The 16,007-nt window shown below is 46.7% G+C and overlaps 1 protein-coding gene across 4 annotated transcripts in view; it reads left to right on the top strand.

Annotated features, from left to right (window-relative positions):
• The window catches only part of RUNX1 (RUNX family transcription factor 1), a 264,620-nt gene that overhangs the window by 201,398 nt on the left and 47,215 nt on the right, over window positions 1–16,007 (top strand). The window lies entirely within an intron of this gene.

Here is a 16,007-nt window from a genome sequence, read left to right as displayed (position 1 = left end):
TAATAATAATATTAACAGGTTAGCTTAAAGAAGTAGAAGCTACCCCCTTACACTAGATCTGCGTTTAAATTCATTTGAGCTCATTGGCAATTTCTGTGTTCTCCTGTTCATTGCATATTCTTTTCTTTAAAAGCAACTTTTAGAGAAAGTTTGCTTTTTTTTTGGCTATCAGAGTATTAATTATGAAAAGTTGGCAATACAGAAAGGATAAATCAGGTATTACCTATTACCGTACATTATGGCTATATTATCACACATATCACAAGCCACTGACATTCAGTTGGATGCGAAATGCCTTTTTTATAGTATGATTGACACATGGTATATTTTCATCAACTTCTATGTGTAAATTATGCATGATCACTGGTAAAATTCGTTATCATGAATAGCCAAATATTCTGGATTCACATTCATAAGTAAAAGCCAAGCTAATATATATATATATACACACACACACACACACACAGGCGCACACACACACACACACAAAGTTCTTTCTGTTTGCCTTTTCAAAAAGTAACACAATGGAATCAATTTGCCAACTCTCTAGACCCCTATAAAGTTAATGAAAGGCAGTATATTCATTTGGTACTTTCGTGATATACATATACTTTCCATTAAAGCCATTACTGACAAAAACCCAGGCTGCTATGGAAATCTTTCAGTGTGCTTCCGTATACTGAAATGTCAAACATTTGATACTTTGATTTTGTATTTGTTTTTGTTCACCATGGCTTAAAAGTCATCTTCCGATTATTTAAAATAAAGAGTAAACATTTGAAATAAGTTCCTAGATACTACATAAATGTATGGCCCTTTGAATTTGTTCCTGGTACCACCTTATTTTCACTTACCTTCGAAGTGGTTGTATGATACTTCTAGTTCATTCATCTGAAAGAGCTAGGAGAAATACGCAGAACCACGTCCCACACACCTCTCGGACACTGCTCGCCAGGCATAGCCCAGTGTTTCAAAAGTGAACCAGGGGTCTGGGCACGGTGGCTCACGCCTGTAATCCCAGCACTTTGGAAGGCCGAGGTGGGCCAGTTACCTGAGGTCAGGAGTTCGAGACCAGCCTGGCCAACATGGTGAAACCCTGTCTCTACTAAAAATACAAAAATTGGCCGGGCGCGGTGGCTCAAGCCTGTAATCCCAGCACTTTGGGAGGCCGAGACGGGCGGATCACGAGGTCAGGAGATCGAGACCATCCTGGCTAATACGGTGAAACCCCGTCTCTACTTAAAAATACAAAAAACTAGCCGGACGACGAGGCGGGCGCCTGTAGTCCCAGCTACTCGGGAGGCTGAGGCAGGAGAATGGCGTAAACCCGGGAGGCGGAGCTTGCAGTGAGCTGAGATCCGGCCACTGCACTCCAGCCTGGGTGGCAGAGCAAGACTCCGTCTCAAAAAAAAAAAATAAAAAAAAAAAAAAAAAAATAATAATAATAATAATAATAATAAAAATACAAAAATTAGCCAGGTGTGGTGGCAGGCGCCTGTAATCCCAGCTACTCAGGAGGCTGAGGCAGGAGAATCCCTTGAACCTGAGAGGCAGAGGTTGCATTGAGCCGAAATTGTGCCACTGCACTCCAGCCTGGGTGACAGAGTGAGACTCTGTCTCAAAAAGTAAAGTGAACCAGGGTGCTCAGGGAGCCTCGGTGAGCAAGACAGGAGTTTGCAGCTTCAAGTCTAAAACTGTGTTTCAACTTTTCCCATCTGTAGAATGGACTGCATGATACCTCCCTTGCTAGGGGATGTGAGGATTAAATGAGATAGCCTGAAAGTAGCACTGGAGCAGTGGCTGATGGCGAAGCTCCAGAGCTGGCTTCCTGATTCAGCCTGGCCTCCCCTTTGGGATCTGATTAACCTCCCTACGCTCAGCCTCCTTGTGTATCAAACCAGGAACATGGTATTGCTCTGTTGGAGATTATTGTGCAGATTGAATAAAGTAATTCATAGTAGGGCATAGCACCGTGCTGGGCACAGCAGTGCTCCTTCAATAGTAGCTGCTGTTATTAAAGCACGTGCTCTAGACAGGCAGGCCCCTTGACCTTGTCCCAAAGACCTTATGAGAGGAAACAAATGGAATTCTGTCCAAGTGGGGGCCAAATGTTTACCATTGCCAAGTTACTTAAAAAAAAAAAAAAAAAACTTGGCAGATTTGGCCCTCACGATACAGTACAATAAGGGCTTTTTTCTCTTTTCCTTCCATGTTACCTATTATTAATTCCAAATACTGCATCACTGAACGGGCTTCAACACATGTATTCCTCATTGAAACATAACCTTGTTAACCATGTTACCCTACTTCCTTGAGGGAGAGGTGATCTTTTTGCAATGAAAGTTTTTATCAAAATGCAGTTCTGCTTAACATGAAGCACCTATGCTGTTGTGTGACCTGCAAAGCTCTTAGCATCTAGAAGCTTCCCCTGGGTCATCTATAAGATGGGAATAATACTATGAGTTCTGCCTACTGCACAGGATTCTTTAGGATACATTGAGATAATATATATCAATGTGCTTTTTAAGTAGTCTGTCAGGTAATAGAAAGATAATTAGATAATTTAAAAAATAGAAAAATCTATTATTGTTTTGCACCCACTATATTAAAATCTTAGGGATTTTAAATAAAATTAATTGATTTCTTGAAAGTAGGTATCATCATGTCTTTCAGGATTAGTGAGAATAAATTAAAGAGAAAAAATGGAAACATTTAAATCAGACCCCACTATGAATCCATACTTTCAGAAATTTTACCTTTTTCCATTAGCATATCTTAATGTTTTCCCTGCCTACAACTAGATACCCTTTGTCAATGTTGAAAACAAAAGAAGTAACCTTGGCAAATAGTTGAGAACTGAGTTTTATTTGAATATACTTTTCTCTTACAAGACCTAATACAGTTTTTCTTCCAAAACTCTGTTATTCCAGTTTCTTTCAATGAAATGCTCACAAAACCAGAAGGCTTGGGAGGAGGCTCACAGCACCTAAGAGTTGCTGAGTCCGTATCCCTTTTTCCCCTGTGGCTTTTTATATACGCTCCTCGCCTGAGATTTCTGGATTTGATTTCAGGGAGGTGAAATCTTACACCCCTGAGTCTCAGTGCCAGTTTCCCAGGACGAGTCAAAAACTGCAGCTGCTTGGAGGTGAGAATGTTCCACGGCTCCAGAGGCCCGCTCGCTGTCCTGTTCATTTGCTGACATGCTGCCGGGAGCGGCTTCAGAGAAACCCGTTCCATTCTTTGGGTGATTCAGCCAGTCTCAAAATAAATAGGTAGCCGAGTGCAGGGAGAAAGAACTGGAAACCACTGAAATTTGAGTCTTGAGGGCCAGTCTGTTCTCGGGAGCTGCTCTGTTGAACTCTAAAAGGAATCTTGAGCCCTGGGCGAGGGAGCGGCCTGGTCTGGTGGAAAGACTGCGGGCCTGCCAGTGGAGTCTATGTCTGGCCCTGCCTAGCTCAGTGAATTTCAGCAGCTCATGTCTCCTCTTAGATCCTCAGGTTCCTCATCTACAGAAGGAGAAAGAAAAGGAGATTGAATGATTTTTAAGGTCTTTATCAGCTTCTAAAAGTTTGATTTGATGTTTGTAGGAGCAATCGTTCTTTCAAAGCACCATCTTCTAACCTCAGGAAAAAGAGCCCAGGGGCCACTGGGGTGTCCTGCCAAGCTGGGAAGACAAAGATGGTGACTGAGAAGGTGGGGGTGGGGCAGGGGGAGAAGGGGGAAGAAGGGAGAATGGATCAACTCACATCCCAGGCCGGGGAAAGAGATGAATGAAGGTCCACGCCAGAGTGACATGCTGTAAGTAGGGGAAATCTTCCTAACTAGAGTTCCCATGACTTTGGCAACATTTGAAAAAAAAAAAAAAGACATCCTTAAACCCACAAAGTACTCAATTGTCCAAGCCCCAACATGGCCAACTTCCCAAAGCTGGCCGGTCCGAGATCTTGGTGTTAACTCCTCAGCCAACTAAAAAGAGATGGTGTGAGTTCTGTTGACTTAATTGTTGGAGTGTTTCTGAGTGGGGCCGCCTCCCGCCCCTGCCTCCTCGCAGTATTATGGGCTGTTCTGCATTACCTGCCCTACCTATCTTCACAATCTAGCCGCAAACAGCTTCGGTTGACCACACCACTTCCCTATTGAAAGTTAATACTGTTTGACTCATTCTGTGTTACTAACTTGAAGCCAAAGAAAACAAGGCAGAGAATAACTGGCTTGTATGGAGTTTGGAAAGCTCTCAGAGGCCCCGCTTTCAAAATCCTATACAGTAGCTTTACTATATCTCTCCGCGGCAGCTGCTGAGAAAATGAGGGAAGCAGAAGTGGTTAAAAAAGAAGTTGGGGGTGGGGAAGAGACTGGGAAGGGAGCGGTGCGGGGTCCCCTTCTGGCTGGGAAAAGATGGGGTCATCTGCGGCAGTTTATGAGGGCTGTCTCTCTGTGCTGAGGTCTTGCTTTGACACACCAGGGTGTTCACACAGAAGAGGGACTGTTGACGGAGTTAAAAGGAGAGGAAAGTTCAAAACAGTCATTGAAAAGGCAGCTCTCCTGTTGCCTGCGTAACACAGAGGAGCTGGGAGGCTGGTCTCACCAGGTCAGGCAGCCATAGGCAAAGACTCAAGCTGGACAGGTCAGGGGGAAGGCGTGTACCTTTCAAATCAGGAAGGGATTGAGGAGGGGGAATGTTGCCGGACAGAAGGCTGTCCCGGGCATCCATCCTTGCCTCCATCCCTGCCCCCATCCCTGGCAAGGATGGAAACTTCCCTTCCTTCATTTCCTAAGTGGCTCAGATGTGGTCACCAGGGTGAATAGGAGGCACTAGTGTCTTGGAATAAATAGAACTTCCCCTCCCAATGTTACCTGGCAGACAGTGGACCAGCATCTTCATCACCATGCTGCGGCTCTTTGGGAGTCTAGGCAGTCACTCGCCCATTCAGGTAACTGATAAAAGAGGCCTCCCTCCTCACAGATGCCCCTTCTCAGCAGGTGGCTGCTTCTGGCACGTGGACAACAGTGCATAGAAGTGAGCCTGATGCCTGAATGAGGATGTCATGCCACAAACAACTGAAAACCTTATGTGTGAGGGAGGGCCAACGTTCTGTTCAAAACAACTAGCTGCTGTTGGCTTTTGTACTAGTGAGTACTCAGGAGCTGTGAGTGGCCAGGGTGCCCTGGCACAGGCTTTGCCAGGCCAGCCTAGAACTTCAGTTGGCATCTGTGACAGGAGAGAGGGTCAGAGTCAGATGCTGTTCCCCTGCTGTTGGGAAAGTCCCTGAGGCCCAGCGGGCAGGGCTTAGAAACAGGAGGGAATTTCCTTCCCTCTTTTTAGAAGTACAGAGGAGAGATCATCCTCCACACTGCTGGGTAAGCATTCCAGAATAAATCTAGTCAAGGAAAGGGGCTCACTCATTCATTCGTTGACTCATTCATTCATTTGTCCAGCATTTATGGAGGCATCACCCGGCCTTGGAAGGGCCCTGCATTTACCTCTGTCCTGTCCAAACATGCTCAGTGTCTGCCAATTATGCATGAGATCTGCTGCTGCAGGAGGGGAACTGAGATTCCTGCAGGGAGGTTAGGAGGCCAGTGTGGAGAGCTGCAGTGCTGGTGACATGCTCACGCAGGCAGTGTGTGTGCGCCTCCAAGATCTTCTCCTGGCCCCCAGGTCTTGCCTGTCCACCCCAGGGATAGCCCTGCCGGTGCCTGAACTCCAAAGCCAGGTTAGAAGCTCCAGGCAGTGTTCTGTGAGTCAGTGCTCATCTCTCCATAGTGTGCCACCCACCGTCAACACTTTCTTTCCCTTCTGCAAGTCGCCTTTTCTTTAGAGTCTGTCCCTGGGCAGGAACTACTCTGATCAACAAATCCGTGTCCCTGGTGGTTACCACTCTCTGGTTACTCTTCAGTTACACTGTAACTGGAGGTTTCCCTGAGATAAGACCTTAACCTAGGGAGGGCTGCTAATAGTTGGGATTATAGGCTGGTAGAAGAAGAAAACCTTGAACTTGGGAGCTGTCTGCACCCCTTTTAGGAAGCTGCCTCCACTTCCCGCACAGAGGGCTACCTCTGGTCAAGAGCAAAAGCCAGCAGGCGGCTTCTCTGCCCTGAGCTCAAGTTACCTCCTTAGTCACGAGACAGAAATGGACAGTGAGCTCTGGCTACCGGGGATGCAGATTTAGATTTTGAGTGCTCTGCTTTTAGGAGAGGCCCAAGTCTCCAAGAGCTCATGTGAGTGGGCGAAAAACTCTACTGCTCATGGCAATGAGCCCTGGACTCAGGGAACAGAGTTTTGTCTGGGTTTTTGTCCCGTGAGTCTTGGGCGCACGGTGCAGGGAGGATGGGGAGGGGCAGGCCTGTGTGCGTCTCTGGCTTGAAGCCGTGTTGGTTGTTGGTCTTGCCTTGGCCTTGGCCAGCCTTTTCTCTCCATTGGCTGTTGCTTGCTACACTTGTCTTGGCCCATGTCCTGAGAGCAATCACGGAATGGTGTGTGTGTGTGAGTGGATGTATGGATGTGTGATGGATGTATATGTATTATGTGTATATGTGTGCATATATGTGTGTATGTTTGTATGTGTGTGTCCCCATGTCTGTATATCTGCCTGTGTATATACGCATGTGTGTCCCTGTGTGATATATGTATATGTGTGTGTGTGTGTGTCCTGGTTTGTGTCTGTATGTGTATGTGTGTCTGTGCATGTATTAATATATGTGTCTGGGTGACGTATGTACATGTGTGTCTGTGTGTATGTGTGTATCCCCATGTGTGTTTTACGTCTGTGTGTGTGTCCAGGTATCTGTGTGTATGTCTGTGTGTGTCTGTATGTGTTTACATGCGTGTCTGTGTTTGTGTGTATGTGTCCATGGGTGTCTGTATGTGTGTATATATGTGTGTGTCCATGTGTATCTATATTTTTGTTTTGTTTTGTTTTTTGAGACAGAGTCTCGCTCTCCCACCCAGGCTGGAGTGCAGTGGCGCAATCTTGGCTCACTGCAACATCTGCCTCCTCTGTTCTAGCAATTCTTCTGCCTCAGCCACCCAAGTAACTGAGACTACAGGCGTGCGCCACCATGCCCAGCTACTGTTTGCATATTTTAGTAGAGATGGGGTCTCACCATATTGGCCAGGCTGGTCTCGAACTCCTGACCTCATGATCTGCCTGCCTCGGCCCAACACTGGGATTACAGTCATGAGCCACCATGCCCGGCCGCATCTATATGTGTTTATGTGTATGTCTGTGTCTGTGTGTATGTGCATGCATGTCTGTATGTGTGTATGTGTGTGCATGAGTGTGCCATGTGTGTTTGTATGTCTGTGTGTGTGTGTGTGTGTGTGTGAGAGGGTACTCACTACAAAGAAACAGAAGAAGCTGGTGCACTTTGCCTATGTCAGGATGCCACTCTCAACTCAGCAAAAGAACCTTTGACCCATTGTTTTTGATTTTTTACTATGAAAACAAATGAGTTTTCCTGACTGAATTTGTTTTGTTTCATTTTGTTTTTTTGAGACGGAGTCTAGCTCTGTTGCCCAGGGCAGAGCACAGTGGCACGATCTCAGCTCACTGCAAGCTCCACCTCCCGGGTTCACATCATTCCCCTGCCTCAGCCTCCTGAGTAGCTGGGACTACAGGCGCCTGCCACCGCGCCCAGCTAATTTTTCTGTATTTTTTTTTAATAGATATGGGGTTTCACGGTATTAGCCAGGATGGTCTCAATCTCCCGACCTCGTGATCTGCCTGCCTCAGCCTCCCAAAGTGCTGGGATTACAAGCGTGAGCCACCGCGCCCGGCCTTTTTTTTGGAGATGGAATCTCCCTCTGTCACCCAGTCTGGAGTGCAGTGGAGTGATCTTGGCTTACTACAGCCTCTACTTCCCGGGTTCAAGAGATTCTCCTGCCTCAGTCTCCCAAGTAACCGGGACTACAGGTGCAGGCCAACATGTCTGGCTAATTTTTTTATATTTTCAGTGGAGATGGGGTTTCATGATGTTGGCCAGGCTGGTCTTGAACTCCTGACCTCAAATGACCCGCTTGCGTCGGCCTCCCAAAGTGCTGGGATGAGCCACCACGCCCGGACTGATTTAACTTCTAATGAGACAATTCTCCATGAAACTATGCTCAGTTATGATATTATATTTTTTCTCAACAAGAAGTTTTTCTGTAGTTATATTTCAGCTGAAAACTTTAATTACAACTTCCTTCACCTGAAATGATTTCTACTTTCCTACAACCTAGTGGAGGGTGATTGGACGGCACCAGTCATGAAGGACCTGAGTACTCATTCATTCATTCAGCCAATATTAGTGAACCTACTAGGCTCCAGATGGTTTTGTAGGTGTTGGAGAGACACGGCTGTGCAGAAAAAGTACAAAATCCCTGTCCTTATGGACCTTACAGTCCTGTGGGTGCAGATAGACCCTGGGTAACATTAACACGTGCTATGGAGAAAACCTAAGCCAAAGAGCTAGGGATTGGCTGGATGGGGCACAGTCTGCAACTTAAAAGGGGATCTCCAGGAACTCCTCAGGGAGGAGATGACATTTTAGTAAATACTTGAGGGGTGGGAGGGGTCAGGTCCACAGGAATCTCAGGGAAGAGCTTCCTGAGCAGCGTAAACAGTCAGTGCAAAGGCCCCAGGGGAGTGACACGGGAGCAAGGGCAAGGGGGCCACTGCTGCCAGAGCAAAGAGGGGAGCTCAACCCATCTGCCTTCTAGTTTCAAGTAGGAGGCATTTGCCTTAGAAAGCAGGCTTAAGAAAATGCCACCTTGCCGGGCGCGGTGGCTCAAGCCTGTAATCCCAGCACTTTGGGAGGCCGAGGCGGGCGGATCACGAGGTCAGGAGATCGAGACCATCCTGGCTAACACGGTGAAACCCCGTCTCTACTAAAAAATACAAAAAACTAGCCGGGCGAGGTGGTGGGCGCCTGTAGTGCCAGCTACTTGGGAGGCTGAGGCAGGAGAATGGCATAAACTTGGGAGGCGGAGCTTGCAGTGAGCCGAGATCCGGCCACTGCACTCCAGCCTGGGTGACAGAGCGAGACTCCGTATCAAAAAAAAAAAAAAAAAAAAAAAATGCCACCTGACCTCAGAAACCTGTACTTTATGTCATCTGAGAGGCCACTGTAGGACCATGGTTTGGGAAGGCCCAGAGTAGGAAAGCCCCATGCACAGGTGGACCAGTGGGCGCTTGCTTTCCTGTTACCACCCACAAGAGTACAAAAGCTCTTCCCAACCAAAGGCTCTGCTATTCCTGCTGGTGATTCTCTGGGGCTAAAGCAGAACCCCTCTAGAAATCCGTGAGTGAGCAGAAGGAATTCCTAGGAAGTGGAGGCATCCTAGGGGACTTGCCAGGATTCATCCACCTCTAGGAGGCTTAGGGGCACGAGCTGGAGGAACGGGGACCTGCACAGGGAGTGTGGGCGGGGTGGGTGACGGGTACTCACCTAGGACTTACGTGCCTCCTGCCACTGATGGAAAAGGTGGGCATTCAGGGCAAACGTATCATTGTTTTCCAACCCAGACAAGAAGCTGGGAAATGAGAGCCTGGATGAGTGTTCCGCAGAGTGGCTTTCTTCCCAGGTGCAGCCTCTGACAACTTCTTAGCAAATTTGAAGGTGGGTTTAATGTCTCACTCCCTCTGGACTCAGCCTTGGGATGATAGAGGGGGAGGGGTGAAAGCAGAATGGAATGTCCCAGTCTGCAGGGTAGCACGAAAGGCTCTGTGAAGGCTTAAGGGAGAGAGGAGAGCACCTTTGAATACTAAAGCCCAAGATCACCTATAACTGACTGTCCAAAGGGTCATTGATGAAACAGCTGGAGGCAGAGGGAGAGTGAATTCTTAGGACACCTCGTGCAAAGCTGCTGACCCCCAGCACACGGAAAGGTAGAGCAGGCCAGGTGGGATCCCAGGCTGGGCGACCTGGTGGGGATGAAGACAGAGCTCTGAGACCAACCTGGCAGACTTGGCACTGGCTTCTGGAGGCCGGGTGTCTGCCTGAAAAAAGACAAAGGGAAAACTTTGAAAGTCGTAACCTCATTCGACATTGTTCAAGAAAGACCATGCTTAGAGCCATCCGACAAGAACCAAGAACCAGTTGAGTAGATAATCGCAGCAGATGTAATTGCTGTGGTGGATGCTTTTAGAGTCCCTTGGAGTAATCCTTCTTAGTCTCTTAATTCCAGGCTTACAGATATGGAGCCTCAGTGATGAAGAGACTTGTTCTTGTCCACAGCAAAGTTTGGTAGCAAAGCAGATTTAGAATGCAGAATTCTTAACGCCTACACTAGCATTCACATTTCCCTGGGACCATGTTGTTTCTCTAGAGGGGAGGAGGATTGTGGCATCTGCATTAACACTCGGTCCTGTGGGCACTCAGAAAACTTAGCTGCTGCATTTGTGGAATGGAATAAAGTTTCCATGTAACCCTTCCCTGCCATTCCCCAAAGTCTTTCCATAGATGGCAGAGCAGAAGTTACTTGCTACCTGAGAATTTGAGGTTCTCAGATTTGAGACTGTCATGATAATCAGACTGATTATCATGACAGTGACTCTAACAGCATGTGCCCAGTTATTGTGGGAGGCAGAGACAGTCACACACCTGCCTATCTGCGGGGCAGAGTTTGGGCATTTTCAGCTGCTCTGTGTGTACTGAAGAGTTAAAAAAATGAAAAGACGGCCACATAGTTATCACCAAAAGGAGGCCGTCAGTCATTGCTCGTGAACACAGTCTAAACACAGTTCAGGCATATTTAGTTCATGTGTTTTTCCCCAGCACACAGCACATCAGAAGCAGGTAGGAGAAGGGAAGTAGTAATGCACAGTGGAAGCCTGAGTACCAGGGGGAACTCTCCCTTCCATGCAGGTATTCCCAGTGTGCTCCCTGTATTGGCAGCCTCAGCATCACCTGGACCTTATTAGGACTCCAAATTCTCAGGCCCTTCACCCCAGACCAACCTACCAAGCTAGAATGCCCAGGTAATTCCATTGCCCGCTCAAGCAGGCCACAGTGTGGCTGGGGCTGTCTTCTGATTCTACACATACACTGGGAGCAGAAGTGAGATGGTCGAGGCAGAATGCAAACGTTCAGGGGCTTTCGTGTCTCTGAGATCTAAAACTATGTGGCATTGTGCACTTCTCCACTCTGTTCACTTTGAGTTCATAGAAATGTGTATTTCTAGGTGCACTGAGTGTACATCCCGAGCGTGTGTGTCGGTGGGTGCTGAATTTCTAGGTGCACTGAGTGTACATCCCGAGCGTGTGTGTCGGTGGGTGCTGAATTTCTAGGTGCACTGAGTGTACATCCCGAGCGTGTGTGTCGGTGGGTGCTGAATTTCTAGGTGCACTGAGTGTACATCCCGAGCGTGTGTGTCGGTGGGTGTTGAATTTCTAGGTGCACTGAGTGTACATCCCGAGCGTGTGTGTCGGTGGGTGTTGAATTTCTAGGTGCACTGAGTGTACATCCCGAGCGTGTGTGTCGGTGGGTGTTGAATTTCTAGGTGCACTGAGTGTACATCCCGAGCGTGTGTGTCGGTGGGTGTTGAATTTCTAGGTGCACTGAGTGTACATCCCGAGCGTGTGTGTCGGTGGGTGTTGAATTTCTAGGTGCACTGAGTGTACATCCCGAGCGTGTGTGTCGGTGGGTGTTGAATTTCTAGGTGCACTGAGTGTACATCCCGAGCGTGTGTGTCGGTGGGTGTTGAATTTCTAGGTGCACTGAGTGTACATCCCGAGTGTGTGTGTCGGTGGGTGTTGAATTTCTAGGTGCACTGAGTGTACATCCCGAGTGTGTGTGTCGGTGGGTGTTGAATTTCTAGGTGCACTGAGTGTACATCCCGAGTGTGTGTGTGTCCGTGGTTGTTGAGAGTGGGTGTGTTTTCAGACCTGCCGTCTTCCTGTAACTGACTTTGTGAGATTGGGCAAATGACATAACCTCTCTGAACCTCACTTCCCACACATCAGTTAAAAACCAAGGCTGATTTCTCTGGCCCTTCTCCAGTTCTGAAGTACTCCAGTCTTGTGGTGTTGTCTTAGCTTAACGATATGAGAAGAAATTGGGGCGGGGGAAAGTGAGGCTGCCCACAGTTATGTAGCACTAGATGATATATAAGCATGCATATATAATATGAATTTGAATGTATATTGACATTCTATATGCCATCATATAGTTTATATTATATAGTATATATAATATACATGTGATATATAATATTGAACAATATTTCCCAACATTAAATTAGCCAGCAGATGGTTAGGTTTGCAATTAGGGAGATTTATTTCACCACCTGCAAGGGGCTTCAGGAAGGGTCACATTCAATACTGTCACTTTGAAGTCCTAATGACCCCGCAACCTAAAGGTTAGACTCTGATGCCAGGAAGAGTAAGCTGTTCTCTACACACATTGATTTCTTTTCCATTGTCATAAAACAGGAACAAATCAAGGAAAGAAAACCCCATATTTTTATATCCAGATTCATGCAGTAAGTATCCAATTGACTGGCCAACATCTTCTGAAATACAGATGTCCTTTTAAAATTGACTATATAAAATTCTTACATGCTTTTAGAAGAACCACAATTTTATACATGTATATACAGATATATATATATATATCTTTTTGGTATTATGCTTTTGCATAGATTTGGCTCAATGGCTCATCATGACAGTCTTCTGAGTATATACCTTCCTCATTTTTCTGCTGGGAATCTATCAAGAAAACTAGTAAACACATATCAGAAACGTAGACTAATATGTTGTTGACTGCCAGAAAATTCTTTATTCTCTCTAACCACAAATTTCCAAGAAACGGTGACAATTTAACCTTATCTAGTTTCTTCAATGGAAGATTATATATTATATTTCTGTTACTTACAGCGACAGATCACAATGGTGTCTTTAAAAAGGCAGCTCAGTTATCAATGAGATATGCATACCTGCTCAGTTTAGTTTGTACAGCAGAAGAGTGAAAGCTGGTCTCACGATCCATCACAAAATATAACATTTAAGGATGCCCTAGTGAGCAGCCAACCCCAAAAACAACAGGAATGCCTTTGGAATGAAGTAAAATTTAGCAAATGGCATTGACTTATTTGTATTCCATACACTTTTTCACCTTTTTTGGATTTTCATGACTCTGCATACATAGTAAAATTCCAACCAAGTACTTTTCTTTTTTTTCAAAAATGAGAAAATGGTAATAGAAGAATTTAGGACGCTTTTCAACTCTGCTTAAGATTAAGATGTCCCAGTGTGAAATCCTGACTTGCCCACTACTTTAAGCACCGTCCTGTAAACATTCACAGTTGACTTCAAACATGCTGAAGAAGCCAAGCTGCCAGCATGCAGGTGTTCAGAGCTGCATCCCGGTTTTACCCAAGGGCTTGACCCAGGGTTGAAGTCCCTGCTGCCCTCTAAAGCCCAGTACTCAGTGAGAAAGAAGAAAAGTGAATTGGATAGTAGACATTTTCCATACTCCTCTATTTCTAATTCAGGGGGCAAATGAGCCTTTTAATTGAACACAGATACAGGAAACTGAAGACATAAAGTATTCATTTTCCCCAGCTTGAAAGTTTATATCGGAAGTTCCTATATTTCATGCAAAATATTGCTATCTGGCACATGAGCTCTGATGGTTTCAGAGAGTAAGAATTAGATGTTCCTTTGATCTAACTTATAAGTGCATCCGAACCACACCTTGAGTATGATAATGCTTCTCATGTCCCCTGTGCCTTGGTGTTACAGCTCTCCAGCACCATTGTGAGCCTGAGGGTCAAGACCCCCTACTAAGGCAATAACGTTCCTACTTACTCCCAGGAACACACGTGGGGAGAGTAGAATGGGCTCTTCCCCAATCCTCCAGCATTAAACTCAGCCCCGAGACTCCCAGGGCTTAGAAAACAGCTTAGAGTGAAGAATTGTTTTCTCTGGGAGTTATGCCTGAACACTTCTGCTAAAGCAGACAGTCATCAGTTAATCTCCATAAATGACTACAATTTTGGCAGGTATCAGCTGGTATAGAAATTGCTCACAAGTTAAAGCTCTCATTTCTAAGTTTATGGTAATGAGGAGGACTAATTAAAACAAAAAACAAACAAACAAACAAAAAAAACCTCACGTTGTGCCTGACCACAGGACTGGCTTACCTGAAATGATGATTCCTATTGGGTGTCTCCGTGGCACAGGTCCCCACGCTTGCTGGCTAAGAGAGACACAACTGGCAAGAGCCTTTCTTCCAAGGCTGATTGTAGACTGTATACCACGTCAAGTGCTGTGTATTCAGAATGACCTCGCTCACATCACTCCCCTGGGTCACCCACTGTCCTTGAAACAGTGTTCTTCAAAAATGCCACTAAGTGCCCGAGGAATGTGAAGTTTTGAAATGAACACAAAACCTGCCAGCAGCCTTTGCTGACTGGCATTATTTCTGAGGCAGACAGCTCTCCACAATCATGTATCCTGTCTTCTTCTTTCCCCTAACTCGTAATGCCAGGCATGAGACTGTGGTAGGGGGTTAAAGGGCTGAGTTATTATGTTTTGAATGGTTGTTCCATTGGAATTGTTTGTTTTTCTGCAAGAAAACTGCAGATTCTTCAGTTTGATCATCAGGAAGCCAAGGATCTATGGCAGAGATAAGAGGAGGGAGGAGCTAAGGAAGGCTTCATCCAGAGGCACTGAGTCACACCATGACTGACCAACACAGGGCGTTCTAGAAAAAAGACGTTTTCATACTTCTGAGGGAAAGGGATGATGGGAGTTGCTCCAAGACCTGGCCCCATGGCCTTTCATCCACAAAGCCGGTGCTTAAAATACTCAGCCGAGAACAGGCCTCCCACATGTGTGCTGAGCCTGCGTGACTCAGGCTGTTTGCGTTCAAGTCCCCTGTTGTGGGCTGGAGCGCTGAATCAGAGTCCAGATTTGCCTTGGTGACACATGACAGGAGGGGGCGTTGCATTTGAACTACGCAAATATTATGCTTAAGTATTTTTCCTCATTTTGGAGCCAAACAGGTCTCGTTAATGATAAAATCACTGCAATATAGTGGGCCCTTTTTTTCTGGTCTGGAATTTGAGACAGTGTCAACTGTGCCAAGGGGCCTGGCAGCAGGAAGAAATGGCCAGCCGTGGAGATTTACAGCCATAATGCAAGTTATACCATTTAATTTTATAATCGTAGCCATCGGGAGCTGGACTACAGTGTACTTCTCGTGGTCTGCTCTTACCCCGGGCTGTGGGAGTGGAATCAAGGGAGCCTCTTTCTAGTCTAGGATTGGGTCAGGGCATGTGAAAGAGCACTTTATGGGGGCAGCGGGCAGGCTGCTTCTCAGTCTGGCTTTGGGGACACTTGACAACAGGGAACAGGGGTTGTACAATTGATCAAGGACTCTTTATTGGAACCATAAGGCTGAGGAAGCAGCAGGCCATTGTTTTTAACAGAGAAATGAATGGCCCAGGCCTCCTGTGGCTACCTCCCTACCTTGGAGCCTCAGCTCTGCTTGACAGGACTGGCTCTGGTTTAAGGACATGTTGAGAAAACCATAGGCCCCAGTCCCCTGTGAGTGGCCTCTGCTTGCTGCCTGCTGGTGACAGTTGTTTTGGTGAAGAGCATCATGAGGACACTTGTTACCTGTGTAGACATTGAGGGGCCCACCATCCCATCCCACCAGTCCTGAGCCCTCTGGGGAAGCTCACCAGATAGGCTGCAGCTACCTCTGGGCTCCAGGGGGCCTATTCTGGGAGTATTGGACAAGACACAGGCGAGGCCTTCCTGTCAACTCCTTCTTAAGGGTACACAGGGGAGTCGGCTTTGGGGAAGAAGGAATGCTTGTGAAAAGCCTGTGAGGAGAGGGAAAGGGAGAGGGGCTGAGGGGCTGAGGATGCCCTGCATGTACCTGGAAACCTCCCCAGGGGCTAGGGGTTTGCAGCGACGCCTCATTTCCTCTTGGAAGGAGCCCTGCCAATAAGCTGCAGGGCCCACTTTGCTGCCTCTAAAACCAGCCGGTGGTTGGGTTTGCAGTAAGGAACAGTC

This window comes from Rhinopithecus roxellana, chromosome 13 (genome assembly GCF_007565055.1).
Source record: "Rhinopithecus roxellana isolate Shanxi Qingling chromosome 13, ASM756505v1, whole genome shotgun sequence".
In the NCBI taxonomy this organism is placed as follows: Eukaryota; Metazoa; Chordata; class Mammalia; order Primates; family Cercopithecidae; genus Rhinopithecus; species Rhinopithecus roxellana.
The sequence above is the reverse complement of the archived record's forward strand: the minus strand, read 5'-3'. Positions and strand labels throughout refer to the sequence as shown.